Source organism: Heterodontus francisci, chromosome 7 (assembly GCF_036365525.1).
Source record: "Heterodontus francisci isolate sHetFra1 chromosome 7, sHetFra1.hap1, whole genome shotgun sequence".
Classification (NCBI taxonomy): Eukaryota; Metazoa; Chordata; class Chondrichthyes; order Heterodontiformes; family Heterodontidae; genus Heterodontus; species Heterodontus francisci.
This window is the reverse complement of record NC_090377.1, coordinates 7,722,130-7,739,491: the sequence shown is the minus strand read 5'-3', so window position 1 is coordinate 7,739,491 and position 17,362 is coordinate 7,722,130.

Sequence of the window (17,362 nt, the reverse complement as noted above, 5' to 3'; positions counted from 1 at the left end):
TTTTATTTATGTAAATAGTCCAACTCGGGAAGGGGCCATACTGGACCTGGTGTTGGGGAATGAGCCCGGCCAGGTGGTTGAAGTTTCAGTAGGGGACTACTTTGGGAATAGTGATCACAATTCCGTAAGTTTTAGAATACTCATGGACAAAGACGAGAGTGGTCCTAAAGGAAGAGTGCTAAATTGGGGGAAGGCCAACTATACCAAAATTCGGCAGGAGCTGGGGAATGTAGATTGGGAGCAGCTGTTTGAAGGTAAATCCACATTTGATATGTGGGAGGCTTTTAAAGAGAGGTTGATTAGCGTGCAGGAGAGACATGTTCCTGTGAAAATGAGGGGTGTAAATGGCAAGATTAGGGAACCATGGATGACAGGTAAAATTGTGAGACTAGCTAAGAGGAAAAAGGAAGCATACATAAGGTCTCGGCGGCTGAAGAAAGACGAAGCTTTGAAAGAATATCGGGAATGTAGGCGCAATCTGAAACGAGGAATTAAGAGGGCTAAAAGGGGTCATGAAATATCTTTAGCAAACAGGGTTAAGGAAAATCCCAAAGCCTTTTATTCATATATAAGGAGCAAGAGGGTAACTAGAGAAAGGATTGGCCCACTCAAGGACAAAGGAGGAAAGTTATGCGTGGAGTCAGAGAAAATGGGTGAGATTCTAAACGAGTACTTTGCATCGGTATTCACCGAGGAGAGGGACATGACGGATGTTGAGGTTAGGGACAGATGTTTGATTACTCTAGGTCAAGTCGGCATAAGGAGGGAGGAAGTGTTGGGTATTCTAAAAGGCATTAAGGTGGACAAGTCCCCAGGTCCGGATGGGATCTGTCCCAGGTTACTGAGGGAAGCAAGAAAGGAAATAGCTGGGGCCTTAACAGATATCTTTGCAGCATCCTTAAACACGGGTGAGGTCCCGGAGGACTGGAGAATTGCTAATGTTGTCCCCTTGTTTAAGAAGGGTAGCAGGGATAATCCAGGTAATTATAGACCGGTGAGCCTGACGTCAGTGGTAGGGAAGTTGCTGGAGAAGATACTGAGGGAGAGGATCTATTCCCATTTGGAAGAAAATGGGCTTATCAGTGATAGGCAACATGGTTTTGTGCAGGGAAGGTCATGTCTTACCAACTTAATAGAATTCTTTGAGGAAGTGACAAAGTTGATTGATGAGGGAAGGGCTGTAGATGTCATATACATGGACTTCAGTAAGGCGTTTGATAAGGTTCCCCATGGTAGGCCGATGGAGAAAGTGAAGTCGCATGGGATCCAGGGTGTACTAGCTAGATGGATAAAGAACTGGCTGGGCAACAGGAGACAGAGAGTAGCAGTGGAAGGGAGTTTCTCAAAATGGAGACGTGTGACCAGTGGTGTTCCACAGGGATCCGTGCTGGGACCACTGTTGTTTGTGATATACATTAATGATTTGGAGGAAAGTATAGGTGGACTGATTAGCAAGTTTGCAGACGACACTAAGATTGGTGGAGTAGCAGATAGTGAAGGGGACTGTCAGAGAATACAGCAGAATATAGATAGATTGGAGAGTTGGGCAGAGAAATGGCAGATGGAGTTCAATCAGGGCAAATGCGAGGTGATGCATTTTGGAAGATCCAATTCAAGAGTGAACTATACAGTAAATGGAAAAGTCCTGGGGAAAATTGATGTACAGAGAGATTTGGGTGTTCAGGTCCATTGTTCCCTGAAGGTGGCAACGCAGGTCAATAGAGTGGTCAAGAAGGCATACGGCATGCTTTCCTTCATCGGACGGGGTATTGAGTACAAGGGTTGGCAGGTCATGTTACAGTTGTATAGGACTTTGGTTCGGCCACATTTGGAATACTGCGTGCAGTTCTGGTCGCCACATTACCAAAAGGATGTGGATGCTTTGGAGAGGGTGCAGAGGAGGTTCACCAGGATGTTGCCTGGTATGGAGGGCGCCAGCTATGAAGAGAGGTTGAGTAGATTAGGATTATTTTCATTAGAAAGACGGAGGTTGAGGGGGGACCTGATTGAGGTGTACAAAATCATGAGAGGTATAGACAGGGTGGATAGCAAGAGGCTTTTTCCCAGAGTGGGGGATTCAATTACTAGGGGTCACGAGTTCAAAGTGAGAGGGGAAAAGTTTAGGGGGGATATGCGTGGAAAGTTCTTTACGCAGAGGGTGGTGGGTGCCTGGAACGCGTTGCCAGCGGAGGTGGTAGACGCGGGCACGATAGCGTCTTTTAAGATGTATCTAGACAGATACATAAATGGGCAGGAGTACAGATACAGACCCTTCGAAAATAGGCGACAGGTTTAGATAGAGGATCTGGATCGGCGCAGGCTTGGAGGGCCGAAGGGCCTGTTCCTGTGCTGTAATTTTCTTTGTTCTTTGTTCTTTGTAGGCGTGCCGCACCTGGGTGAATAATCTTAATTTTGCACAGTCCAGGACCTGAGATGTAAATGTACCATAAAAGGCAAATACACAACAGAAATAAAACCATAATTGAAGAATATTTACATACTATGGGCTTCTAATCATCTGACTGTGAAAAGCCGCACACTAATATGCATTTGGAATCTGTATTCATTTCTCTGCTAATTGTTATGTGAAAATACATGTAACTGCAATTAAATGATCTTTGTTAAAGAAACAGGTAAATATGTTCATATTGTAGCTGCATTGCTAACTAGAAATATTACATCAATAAATATGATCAGCTGCTGCAGAAGCAAAGTGTTTGTGAACATGTGTCGATGTGTAATAGATGAAAAACCATGACAACAGCACAGTTTTCCTCACTAGTCCTGCATTCGTTTTCAAACATGTGCAGGACAAACCTTGCAGCCAGAAGTTAGAGCAGTTTCAAGGTGGAGTCACCTCTGCATTTAAGGGATCGCACCAAAAGCCGAGGAGGGCAGAGCGTTGCTCTAGGATGGCCCCACAGTTCAGCAATGCCTCCCTGCTCACTCTCCTCTAGGCTGTGTGGGCAAGGCGGGAGGTCCTTTTCACTAGCGATGGTAGGAAGAGGCCCTCCCGCCTGAACAAGGCAGTCTGGCTGGAGATGGCTGATGAGATGAGTAGCCGTGGGGCCATCCGGCATCAAAGGGTCCAATGACGGAAGGGGATGAACGAGCACTCCCCCAGCCAGTCGGGGCCCGCTGAGCCTCGTGCACACAGGGTACGAGCACCAAAGACATCCACAGCCAAATGGCAATCAGATCAGCAGCTTTCCTGCATTCAGGCTGCTCATGCAGAGGTTGTACTGAGAAGGGGCACTCTCAAGCGTTTACAGAGAACACACTGACACAAATGGGAATGCACGGGTGTCACAGCAATGTAAATACGTCTTTCACTAAATGTTCCTCACCGACATGTGTGTCCTTTTCTCTGTGTGAATGATGTGTGCCAGCATGTAGCCAATGTCACATAACTTTGCACCGTTGGCCCTTCAGGAGAGCCAATGTATGCAATAACATCATTGCCATGCCACCATTACTCATGAGCGTCTCCACGGATGCAGTGACATGGACATTGGCTCAGTCAGCTGCTGCCTCTAATGGTTTACACAGGGATGCTGCAGATGTGGACTGGTGCATAGCAGGTGAGCAAGGGTGATGTGCGTCTTGCAGAGCTCATGTCGGTTCCTATGGAGCAGACAGCCTTTGTCTGATAAGCCACTGCCGTACATCCCTAGCTCACTGCTAGCCCTGCATGCAGAACCTGGGTGCCATCTGCCCTCCCTTGCGTCTTTCCTCATAGTCCGAGGAAGAATCCTGCTGACGTCTCTCCTCATCATGCCAGGCTTGGCCCCTATTGAGTGCATAGCTGTGCAGAAGCAAAATACTGCAGATGCTGGAAATCTGAAATAAAAACAAGAAATGCTGGAAATACTCAGCAGGTCTGGCAGCATCTGTGCAGAGAGAAGCAGAGTTAACGTTTCAGGTCAGAGACCCTTCTTCAGAACTAACAAATATGAGAAATGTAAAAGATTTTAAACAAGTAAAGTAGGGGTGGGGCAAGATATAACAGAAGAGGTGTTGATAGGACAGGGTCACATGGAATAACTGACCAGAAGGCGAACGGTATCTTAATGGTGTGCTGAAAGACAAAGCATTAGTACAGAGAGGGTGTGAATAACTGTAAAGCACAGAGCACTCCAAGCACAAACATAAAAAAACACATTAAAAAAACCAAAACAGTGGGTAAACACAGTGGAAACAAACTGAAAAACCTAAACTAAAATAACCAAATAAAAAAGGAAAAAGAAAATAAGAAAAAATAACTAAGCATAAAAAGGGGACCCGTCATGCTCTGAAATTATTGAACTCAATGTTCAGTCCGGCAGGCTGTAGTGTGCCTAATCGATAAATGAGATGCTGTTCCTCGAACTTGTGTTGATGTTCACTGGAACACTGCAGTAATCCCAGGGCAGAGGTGTGAGCATGAGAGCAGGGGGGTGTGTTGAAATGGCCAGCAACCGGAAACTCGGGATCATGCTTTTGGACTGAGCGGAAGTGTTCTGCAAAGTGGTCACCCAATCTGCGTTTGGTCTCCCCAATGTACAGGAGACCACACTGTGAGCAAAAAATACAGTATACTACATTGAAAGACGTACAAGTAAATCCCTGCTTCACCTGACAGGAGTGTTTGGGGCCTTGGATAGTGAGGAGAGAGGAGGTAAATGGGCAGGTATTACACCTCCTGTGATTGCAGAGGAAGGTGCTGTGGGAAGGGGACGAGGTAGTGGGGGTAATGGAGGAGTGGACCAGGGTGTCACGGAGGGAATGATCCCTTCAGAATGCTGACAAGGGAAGGGAGGGGAAGATGCGTTTGGTAGTGGCATCACGCTGGAGGTGGTGGAAATGGCGGAGGATGATCCTTTGGATGTGGAGGCTGGTGGGTGGAAAGTGAGGACAAGGGGGGAACCCTGTCACGGTTCTGGGAGGGAGGGGAAGGGGTCAGGGTAGAGATGCGGGAAATAGGCAGGACACGGTTGAGGGCCCTGTCAACCACAGTGGGGGGGGGGGAATCCTCGGTTGAGGAAAAAGGAAGACATATTGGAAGCGCTGTCATGGAAGGTAGCATCATCAGAGCAGATGTGTCGGAGACGGAGAAACTGGGAGAATGGAATGGAGTCCTTACAGGAGGTAGGGTGTGAAGAAGTGCAGTCGAGGTAGCTGTGGGAGTCGGTGGGCTTAAAATGAATATTAGTAGACAGCCTATCCCTAGAGATAGAGACAGAGAAGTCGAGGAAGGGAAGGGAAGTGTCAGAGATGGACCATGTAAAGGTGAGAGAAGGGTGGAAATTAGAAGCAAAGTTGATAAAGTTTTCCAGTTCGGTGCGGGAGCAGGAAACTGCACCGATACAGTCATCAATGTACCGGAAAAAGATTTGGGAGAGTGGGCCTGAGTAGGACTGGAACAAGGAATGTTCGACATATCCCACAAAAAGACAGGCATAACTGGGACCCATGCGGTATCCATAGCAACACCTTTTACTTGAAGGAAGTGAGTGGAGTTGAAGGAGAAGTTGTTCAATGTGAGAACAAGTTCAGCCAGGCGGAGGAGGGTGGTGGTGGATAGTGACTGGTTGGGCTTCTGTTCAAGGAGGAAGTGGAGAGCCCTCAAACCGTCCTTATGGGGGATGGAGACGTAGAGAGATTGGACAACAATAGTGAAGAGGAGACAGTTAGGACCAGGAAACTGGAAATTGTCAAAATTATGTAGGATGTCAGAAGAGTCACAGATGTAGGTGGGAAGAGATTGGACTGGGGAGAAAAGGCAGAGTCAAGATAGGAAGAAATAAGTTCAGTGGGGCAGGAGCAGGCTGACACAATGGGTCTGCCGGGACAGTCCCGTTTGTGGATTTTAGGAAGGAGGTAGAAGCTGGCTGTCTGGGGTTGTGGGACTATGAGGCTGGAAGTTGTAGAGGGAAGATCTCTGGAGGAGATGAGGTCAGTGACAGTCCTGTGGATGGTAGCTTGATGTTCGCTGTTGGAGTCATGGTCCGGGGGAGGTAGGAAGAAGTGTCTGAGAGTTGGCGCTGAGCCTTTGCAAGGTGGAGGTCAGCACCACCCTTATTTACAGGTTTGATGACAATGTCGGGTTAGACCTGAGAGAACGGAGTCCGGCAAGTTCAGAGGGAGACAGATTAGAGTGAGTGAGGGGGGCAGAGAAATTGAGACGGCCAATGTCTCACAGACAGTTTTCAATGAAAAGATCAAGAGCGGGTAAGAGGTCAGAAGGAGGGATTGAGGTGGAGGGAGAATGCTGGAGGCGGGTGAATGGGTCTGCTGGTCAGGGGGAAGACTCCTGGTCAAAGAAGTGAGCCCGGAGGCGAAGGCAACGGAAGAAGAGCTCAACATCATGCCGAACACGGAATTTATTGAGGTGAGACGTAAGGGGATAAAACGGAGTCCTTTGCTGAGTACAGAACAGTCATTGTCAGATAGGGGAAGGTCAGAGGGTATAGTAATACACGGCAAGGGGTCAGATCAGAAGGGGTGGGGTCAGAGGGAAGTGAAGTGAAAGAAGGATCTGGAGGGGCATTAGTCCCCATCAGCTTCTGGAGCTTGCGTTCCTTGACACCTGAAAGGAAGAACAAAAGTTTTTTGTTAATGCGTCGGATGAGACGAAGGACGAAATGAAACTGCGGAGTAGAACAGCTTTGAGATAAGGTGAGGCGGTGCTGCTGGAGAGAGAGGTCCAGTGTGTACATGTGGCGACACATGGCACTAAGTGTGGATCTCAGGATGCGGCGAGAGTAGCAGTCCGAGGAACGTTGTATTTCTCGGAGATACCTGTGATCCTGGGTGGATTCAAAACACGAAGGATGAACCTTCAGTTGGAATCCCAACTGAAAAATAGAAAACTAAAAAATAGAAGCTTTCATAACAGCTTTCAAAAGGGAACTGGATAATAAACTGAAATCAAAAAAATTGCAGGGCAATGGGCAAAAGGGAGGGGAGTGGGGCTAGCAGAGTTGCTCTTATGGAGAGCTGGCATGATGGGCCAAATGGCCTCCTTCTGTGCTGTAACCATTCTATGATTCTACAATCCAATTTGTTTTCTAATGTCCTTCAAAGGAGGGAGTCAGTCGCTCTTACTACAGTCTCACTATGTGTTTAACTCTGCCTGTAAATATGGGTCGGCAGAAAATGTGTCCCATAGCTTGGGAGCAAATATAAAAGCAAGAGTACTGGAGGGTCAGTCTAGAAGATGTGGAAAGTTTGAAGCAGAAACCTTTGGACTTGGAAACTGAGTCAAGTCTACACACTTAAACAAAAACAAATTAAAATTTAGGTGAGGAAGCCTCAGTTTCGAACAAATACCAGTAACTCATCAGAAACTGTTGTTTATAAAATATACCAGCAATGAGTACTCTCGTGTTGGGTATTTGTACCTATTGTCTTTATCACACAAATTTAATATTCCAGTAATTGTCATTGTCTAATTTCCACCATCAGAACATGCTCTGGGACTGCTGTAATAATCCAGAGCTTGGAAGATAATTCAAGAACTATTTATTAGTCTATATCCTAAGGGTTAAATTGCAAGTTCAATGAGTGTATGCACATAAAGGAGGGACGGTTAAAGCAAGAGAAGAAATTGACAGGAGGGAACGAGGATGAACATGAAATAATAATGAAAGATGCTAAAAGCAAGAGACTGAAATAGGAATTGGAAAAGAAGGAGATCAAAGACATTCAAAGCAATGGTCAGTTACACAGTTACACAGAGATGGTGGATATTCAGAGGGAACTGGTGTATTTACAGAGATGATCATCGGAGCCACATTAGTCCCTTAAAAGGTTCCTTGATCTGTCAGCTAAATGGAGAAACCAGCGTGCTACAGATATGCTGGGCTGGATTTTACGAGCCCACTTTTGCTCCAGCAATGCCATCAGCTACCTGTGCGCAGGCATTGGTGACATTTTTTAAGGGCAGCCAGCCCTGCTGGCAAATTTGAATTTTTAAAGAAGTATCCTCCCAAAATGTACCAAATACAATTCTAATGCCTCCTTCCCACCTCCCAATAACAATTACATTAAATTTCTGCCCTGCCCCCCCCAAAAAAAACACTTACTTTTGAAATATGACCTTCTCCACCACCCCCAGACTGTACAAAGTTTGAAGTTCACCCCCTTCCCACCATCCCCTACATGCATTAAGATTATTTGACCCCTTCCCCTCCCCCAAACTAAAAATGTTAGCTCCCCCACTCCCCACCAGTGTCACATCCCCCAGACGGGCAAGTGAAGGCACGGGAGTACTGTTGCAGCTTCGAAGATTGCGGTGCGCCCGGAAGATCCAAGGTGAGTGTATTTAAATTTATTCATTTTATTCATTCACATATTGTTACTACCAACAGCTCCTGTCAAAGCCCCCAAACAAAATATACGATTCTGATTGTGGTGGGGCCAACGCACTGTTAATTCAATCCCGTCGTTCCACAGATCGGCTAACATATCATTTAAAAACTTTCCAAATTAAAGGAAGACCCACCAAATTGTACCATCTATTAATCCCCCAAATGAGGCTAACCAAACCAGGTGTCTTTAAATCAGCAAATTAACTCTTTAATTAAAAGAACTAAATTCTTAAACACTATGAACATTTAAAAATAGAAAAATTAGAGACCTTGCAAATTTACAGTCTAATGTTGTTCGAAGTCCTCGCAGAATGTTGTTCGAAGTCCTCACAGGATGTTGTTCAAAGTCCTCGCAGAAGGTTGTTCGAAGTCCTCACAGGATGTTGTTCGAAGTCCTCGCAGAATGTTGTTCAAAGTCCAACTAATTTCAACAATTAATGACTTGCAAACACTTTCAACAGAATCAATCTGACTTTAGAGTTTTTGAGGGATAAAAGATTGTCACAGTCTAACTTCCCTTTCTTCAATTTAAATTACCAGAGATCTTTGTCTTGGCTTGACTTTTTAGAACTTCAAGAGATAATAATTAAACAGACAAAAATCCTATTTCCTTCAGTTTAAATGGTTGAGAGCTCTTTTTCAGTGCTGACACCACAGCTGTCTGTGTCTTCCATCTGTATTCAGTTAGGACAAACTGTCTTCAACTACCAGTTCAAAACTGAATTGTAACAAATGTATCGCATCAGGCTCACTCCCAGTGGCTGTTTCCATGGTAACGAGAATGCACCCTTTGCATCGCAGTCTCCAAATGGCTGTTTCTAAGGCAATGAAAATGCACCTTCCTATAACCCCTGAGGCTTGCTGGCTCTTAAAGCAATACTGATCCCTTGCAAGCCTTAAAGGCAAACCACATATTCCGAAAAAGCTACAGGACCATGGCACCTCCTCCCGTAACAGAATGAAACACCATTCTTGAAATGCCTTTCATTACAATGGGTAAAAAAAAAATACAAATTGGAAAAAAGCTAACTTTTTTTCTCACACATTTACAGATATACACATTTCTAAAAAAAAAGTGTTTTCCTTCCAAATGCCCCTATTGTCCATCACCTCAGCCAGGTGAGCTGTGCAGCTAGGAGCACTGACCACTATTGGGTTCACTATTCTCTGAGCAGTTTCTCGTGTACCCCTTAACCTATGTGGCATCACTTGACACTGGAAAACTCTGTCCAGTGTAACAGAAGCTGAGTTTTTCTTACCCTGGGGTGTCAAAGGAATTTGACAGGTTTCCTCCAACACTGTCTCTTTCAGACACATTGTGTTGACCACTCTGTCCTTACAGTCCTTTAAATGAGAATTTGGGTAGAAGTCTGCTTTCTTTACCACAGTGACTTTTCTAGAGTTGATGCAAGTGTGAGCCATCCCACCAGGTTTAGTCAGCAAGACCATCTGTGAATTCCAGCTGTCCTGACAAGGTTCATCTAAGTTGCCCTTCAGCATACATTGTACCTCTGCTTCCACTTGGGCCTGTCTGTCTGGACCGAAGCAACAAGGATGTTGTTTTAAAGGAATGGTCCCCCTATACCCACATCATGTGCGGCTAAGATTGTACATCCTGGCTTATCCCTACAAACATTTTGAAACATTGTGAAAACCCTGGTTTGGACTTCACACTGTTTTGCCTCTAAGTGTAAAAGCCTATTGTTTAATTTTCCTAGCCATTCTGTATTCGCTGATTGGATAGTTGGAGGTTCAATCTGAGAATTTCTTCGGCCTGTTTCTGCCTCATCCTCACTATCCTTTCCCTTCTGCACAATCCCGATTACCTGACATACCTGTACTGGCTTATCCACCTCCCTGCGGTAATATGGTTTGAGCAAATTAATGTGACACAACTGGTTCTTCTTCCGGTGATCAGGGATGTCAATCAAGTAATCTACCTTACCCACTCTTTTGATCACTCTATATGGGTCACTGAACCGTGCTTTCACTGGTTCTCCCTGTGATGGTAACAACACTAAAACTTCATCCCCTGGTTTTATGGTAGGTTGTGGTTTTCCCACTGTTTGACAGGTGTGGCATGCCCTACAAAATTGTCTCACCTCCTTTGTAAGACCTGGCCAGTAATAATGTTTGCTTATGTGTGATTTGGTCTTTCGAATTCCCCTATGTCCTGAAAAGGGAATGTCATGTGCTCACCTTAATAATCCTTGGTGATATTTAGGTGGTACCCCTATATGTGCAACAACTGTCCAGTCTTCGTCGGCAGGTCTATGAGGCGGTCTCCATTTCCTCCTCAAAACCTCGTTTGCCATATAATAGCCTTCTGGAACTCCTTTTATCTCAGCTTCTGACAGAGCCGTCTGTGCTATTGGGTAGATCTCTGGATCAGCTTGCTGTGCTACAATGATAGACGATCTGTTAAACATCTCATTTGGATTATCTAAACCCCCAAATAAGGTTTCAGATGCCTGATTATCTATTTGTGGTGCCCCTTTTACCTCTGACAATGGATCCTTTTTAGCCATTGCTCTGATAACTACACACACAGGAAATATTCCCAGAACTTGCTCCTGTAATTGCTCTGTTTCCTTAATTTCACTTGGTTCCTCTGTAACCATAGGAGAAACTGATATTTTAGATCCAGCCAAATCGTTTCCTTGGAGTAGATCAATTCTCTTTACTGGTAAACTATGGACAACACCTACAGTTACTACCCCAGATATTAAGACACTCTCTATACATACTTTATACAAAGGTACGGGTATACACACCCCGTCAATTCCATTAACTAAAACTTTAGCGTTCAAGGTGCTCTCTGGTGGAAACCTCATATCTTTCCCCAGCAAGAGAGTTTGGGTTGCTCCTGTGTCCCTGAGTATAATGATAGGTTTTCTTGTGTCCCTGAGTATAATGATAGGTTTTCCTGCCTCACTTACAGGATACGGAGTTACTCTCCCCTTTGACAAAAAATCATTATAACTCTCAGCTATTTTATTCTTAACCTCTACACTCCTCTTAGTTTTAGTATCTGGTTTCACATTCACAGCTGTCGTTAAAGCTATAGCCTGGTCAGCTATCCTCTCAGTCAGAGTCTTTTCCTCTGCAATAACTTTGCGTACCCCAACAAGTCCTGTGGGTTTACCTCGCAATTTCCAGCACTCTGAATGAAGATGACCCGTTTTGTGGCAATGATAACACTTTGGCTTGCAACCCTCACTTCTACCCTCAGCACCTGCCTTTCTGACCTGAGGAGGTGATCCTGGGGCATTCCCAGCTGTTCCCTCTTGTCCCCGGCTACTTGCCTTCCTTTCACTCTTCCACTTTCTATCCTTCTCGGGTTTATGGGGGTGATGGACAAAATAGGTTGGCTTATTCACAAGTTCAAAATCATCAGCAATTTCTCCTGCTTGCCTAGCTTTCAAAACTTTCAGGTTATCTGTATGAGTTCTCCCTACTGAAGGAATGGAGTTTCTAAACTCTTCTAAGAGAATCAATTCTCGAAGGTTCTCATACGTAGTTTCTATCTTTAACGTCCGTATCCAATGATCAAAATTCATTTGCTTCACCCTCTCAAATTCTGAATATGTCTGCCCAGTCAATCTCTATAAGTTCCTAAACTTCTGACGGTAAGCTTCCGGAACTAACTCATACACAGTGAGAATAGTCTTTTTTGCTATCTTATAATCTGCAGAAGCCTCTTCAGAAAGCATGGCATAAACTTCATGAGCTCTGCCTACCAACCTGCCCTGTATAAGCAGCGTCCAGCTTTCTTTCGGCCAATTCAGATGTTTGGCTATTTTTTACAAAGGTATGAAAAATGCCTCTACGTCCCTTTCCTCGAACTTAGGAAGAGCCTGTTAATTTAAACAACTTCTCGCTGGGTTCTGATCTAAATTCAGATTCTTCCTGACCTGAATTTTCCCTGGATTTAAGACTACCCCTTTGTCTTAGTTCCATCTCTTTTAACTTAAATTCCCTCTCTTCTCTTTCACTTTCTCTCTGAAATTCAAGTTTTCTTATTTCTAACTGAATCCTAGCCGATACCACTGCATCACTCTCGGACCTATTACCTTCACATCTTTCGTATTTGCTTTCTTGTTCCTCATGTTGCCCTTCATCTGTATTATCATCATCATCATCTTCTTCTAACAATTCCAGATATTCGGCTATGATTTCAATTATCTCTGCTTTTTTGGCACCTGATTTCAATTCCAACCCCATCACTGCCAATTCTTTTAATTTGTTTTTAGTTAAAGTTATCACATCATTCAGGGAAACATTCTGCTTTCCCAAAAACTCTGCTACAACCATTAATACCATAACAATGATATAGAATGTACCTTATTACACAAGAGATCAGGTTCTTTTAATTTTTTGTAATTGGTGTCAGATTTAGATCCCAACAACCAAGTTTCCAATTGTAAAGATCCCAGACTCGAGAGCAATTAATCTGATGCCAAATGCAGGGCCCCAATATGTTATCACAGAGACAAGTAATTACTATGATTCCAAATGTGATCCTCCAAATTTGTCTGATTCTGATCCCAGACGCGAGCCACCGAAATAAATATAATTCAACTGCGAGCGAGCCTCCAATTAAGATATGATTCAAATCTAGAAACCCAATTAATATGTGATTCAAATCTTGGGCGAGCCCCGCAAATAATATATTATTCAGTTCGTGGATGAGCCCCCATAAATAAGTTAGGATTGACCGCTCCTGTCAAAGCCCCCAATCAAAAATATGCAATTCTGATTGTGGTGAGACCAACGCACTGTTAATTCAATCCCTTTATTCCACAGATCAGCTACCATATCATTTAAAAACTTTCCAAATTAAAGGAAGACCCACCAAATTGTACCATCTATTAACCCCCGAATGAAGCCACCCAAACCAGGTGTCTTTAAATCAACAAATTAACTCTTTAGTTAAAAGAACTAAATTCTTAAACACAATGAACATTCAAAATTCAAAAATTTTAGAGTCCTTGCAAATTTACAGTCCAATGTTGTTCGAAGTCCTCGCAGAATGTTGTTCGAAGTCCTCGCAGAATGTTGTTCGAAGTCCAGCTAATTTCAACAATTAATGACTTGCAAACACTTTCAACAGAATCAATCTGACTTTAGAGTTTTTGAGGGATAAAAGCTGGTCACAGTTTAACTTTCCTTCAATTTAAATTACCCAGATCTTTGTCTTGGCTTGACTTTTTAGAATTTCGAGAGATAATAATTAAACAGACAAAAATCCTATTTCCTTCAGTTTAAATGGTTGAGAGCTCTTTTTTCAGTGCTGACACCACAGCTGTCTGTGTCTTCCATTTGTGTTCAGTTAGGACAAACTGTCTTACCATCTGCCAGTTCAAAACTGAATTGTAACAAATGTATCGCATCAGGCCCACTCCAAGTGGCTGTTTCCATGGTATGGAACACACTCTTCGAATCGTAGTCTCCAAATGGCTGCTTCTAAGGCAACAAAAATGCATCTTCCTATAACCCCTGAGGCTTGCTGGCTCTTAAAGCAATACTGATCCCTTGCAAGCCTTAAAGGCAAACCACATATTCCGAAAAAGCTACAGGACCGTGAAAATATCTAGATGCAGGTCCTGCTGCCCAGCGGCTGGGGTGCCATCAGGGAGCCTCGCCAGCGCTGGGAGAATGGTGACCGGTCCTCCTGGTGTCAGGTTCCATGATGGGCCTCTGCTGGAACCATTGTCTGGCCCCACTACCCACTCCATCACCCCGCGCCGCCCGCTACAGAGCCTGACGTCAGGAGCCCAGTAAAATCCAACCTGCTGATTACCACTAAAATAAAAGCAAACTACTGCGGATGCTAGAAATCTGAAATAAAAACAGAAAGTGTTGAAAATACAGAAGTCACAGACCTGAAACATTAACTCTGTTTCTCTCTGCAAGATAATGAACAAGGTTCTTTCTTTTATGAGACCACTGCATAAAATATGTAGATCAATTTATAAGTCACAGCCTAAGTAAAATAAAAACTTACTGGGTATAATTAACAGTATTCCTTTATATATGGTATCCGCAATAGTCTTAAAAGCTTCTGCCCCGCTTTATAAAAGTTGGATTTGCAGAGGGTGGTTGCTTTTACAATATATATGCTGGTTTGACGGACAAATCTTTCTAGGGAGCAAGAAACTCCCACTATTCCTTTAGGAGTTTGACAGGGTTGATGCTCGGAGGCTGTTTCTCCTGGCTGTGGAGCCTAGAACTATGGATTACAGTCTCAGTATAAGGGGTTGGCCATTTAGGACTGAGATGAGGAATAATTCTTCACTCAGAGGTTTGTGAATCTTTGGAATGCTCTATCCCAGAGAGCTGTGGATGCTCAGTTGTTGAGTTTATTCAAAACAGAGGTTGATAGATTTTTGGGTACGAAGGGAATTAAAGGAATTAAGGGATACGGGGATAGTGCGGGAAAGTGGCGTTGATCTTATTGAATGGTGAAGCAGGCTCGAAGGGGCTGAATAGCCTACTCCTGCTCCTATTTTATATGTTCCTTTGTTCCTCTACATACCTCCAGCTATTCAACCATGGCAGGTACATCACCCAAACACAGTGGAACACGATCACTGACATTCTGCCCTCTCCCTTGCAGGATAAGGTTGCACAAATTACAGGGAGCAGAGCAGAACAAGACGGGGACAACACACCTGCCTCTCTTGAGCCCTGTGGAGGAGATGGTGCTGTGCATCATGGGGCCGTCTGCGACAGAGCCCGTGGCATCCAACAACAACAGGGAAGGATTTGGGGTAGGTACACCCACAGTGCTGTTAGGAAGGGAGTTCCAGGATTTTGACCCAGCGACAGTGAAGGGACAGTGATATAGTTCCAAGTCAGGATGGTGTGTGACTTGGAGGAGAACTTGCAGGTGGTGATGTTCCCATGCATTTGCTGCCTTCGTCCTTCTAGTTGGTAGAGGTCGCTGGTTTGGAAGGTGCTGTCTAAGGAGCCTTGGTGAGTTGCTGCAGTGCATCTTGTAGATGGTACACACTGCTGCCACTGTACGTCGGTGGTGGAAGGAGTGAATGTTTGAGGATGAGGTGACAATCAAGTGGGCTGCTTTGTCTGGATTGTGTCGGGCTTCCTGAGTGTTAATGGAGCTGCACCCATCCAGCCAAGTGGAGAGTATTCCATCACACTCCAGACTTGTGCCTTGTAGATGGTGGGCAGGCTTTGGGGAGTCAGGAGGTGAGTTACTCACTGCAGAATTCCCAGCTTCTGACCTGCTCTTGTAGCCACAGTATTTGTGTGGCTGGCCCAGTTCAGTTTCTGATCAATGGTGACCCCTAAGGTGTTGATAATGGGGGATACAGCAATGGTAATGCCATTGAATGTCAAGGGGAGATGGTTAGACCCTATCTTGTTGGAGATGGTCATTGCCTGGCATTTGTGTGGCACGAATATTATCAACCCAAGCCTGAATGTTGTCCAGGTCTTCCTGCATAGGGACATGGGCTGCTTCAGTATCTGGGGAGTCACGAATGGTGCTGACCATTGTGCAATCATCAGCGAACATCCCCACTTCTGACCTTATGATGGAGGGAAGGTCACTGGTGAAGCAGCTGAAGATGGTTGGGCCTAGGCTGAGATGATTGGCTTCCATGTTGTAACTTCTCTGTATTTCTCTGGTTCTGACAGCCTCCAGTCTCACCTCTCGATTAATCTGATTGGTTTATATTGACAACCTGAAATCCCAGTAGAAACGACTAATTTTTCTTGTGAAACACTGAGCTGCTGATGGATAAGTGGAAATGCTGATCTTTTGCTTGGAATGACAATGGCACACATGTATAACTCTATACTGATAGAAGCATTTAACACACTCTTACAGAAACAGTCACTAATTCTAATTGAAGAACTCTTTTTGTCATGTCAACCTTGATGGAAGAGTGAATACAATGCTTGCCATTTCTAGTTTCAGATCAAAATGGATTCACTGCATTTCCCTTCCTGTCTCCCTGTTGAATCTGGCATATATCAGACAGTCCAGTATATTGTTTGTAGGTCAGAGAAAGAGAGAGGGGACTTCCTACCTCTGTGTGTGATGGATTTGAACACAAGTCTCTAGGAGTAGATACCCAGTCCCAAATTAGAAAGGAGACCTTCATCTCTCTTGTCTGCCATATATATTGAAATCAGTTCCCATGATGAAGGGCCTGTATTGTGCTTGTGTTATGAGGAGTTGTATGTGCATGTTTAAGAAAATGCCAGTTTGATCCTACTATCATCTTGGGCTGAGCGACATGAAACTCTGGAACTTGTTACCATCCTATTCTCACCAGTCACAATGATATAATATAACGAACCTGACCGATTGTACACCACCCTTTCTATCCCTTCCCTTTGTAACTGTGGGACCCGTTTTTAATTCTGTGCAGCTGAAGAGATTTTGAGTGAGTTAAAATCTTGCCCTATGTTTTGATATAAGGTATCTGTGTTGATGAAATTCTCTTTAAAACATTGGCAATGAGCCGCACTTGCTTCATGAACCTGATTTAGCAATTTTGTGGAAAATGTGATGAAAGATCAATGCTGCTCAATCTAACAGTAAACATCCCGTCATCAACTCATTAACAAATGATTGTTCTTCTGTTATTTTGTCACTAATGTCATCGGAGTTTTCACAGGTTGGCCACCAGTTAATAAGGGGAAATTTTAGTGTGATGATTTGAGTTGGAATTAGGTTGTAGGTGTAAGTTTGGCTCAGTTATAAGTGTATCAGAACATAGAAACATAGGAGCAGGAGTAGGCCATTCAGCCCATCGAGCCTGCCCTGCCATTCAATACGATCATGGTTGATCATCCACTTCAATGCCTTTTTCCCACACTCTCCTCCTATCCCTTTATGTCATTTGTATTTAGAAATCTATTAATCTCGGCTTTAAACATACCCAATGACTGAACTTCCACAGCCCCCTGGGGTAGAGAATTCCAAAGATTCACAACCCTCTGAGTAAAGAAACTTCTCCTCATCTCTGTCCTAAGTG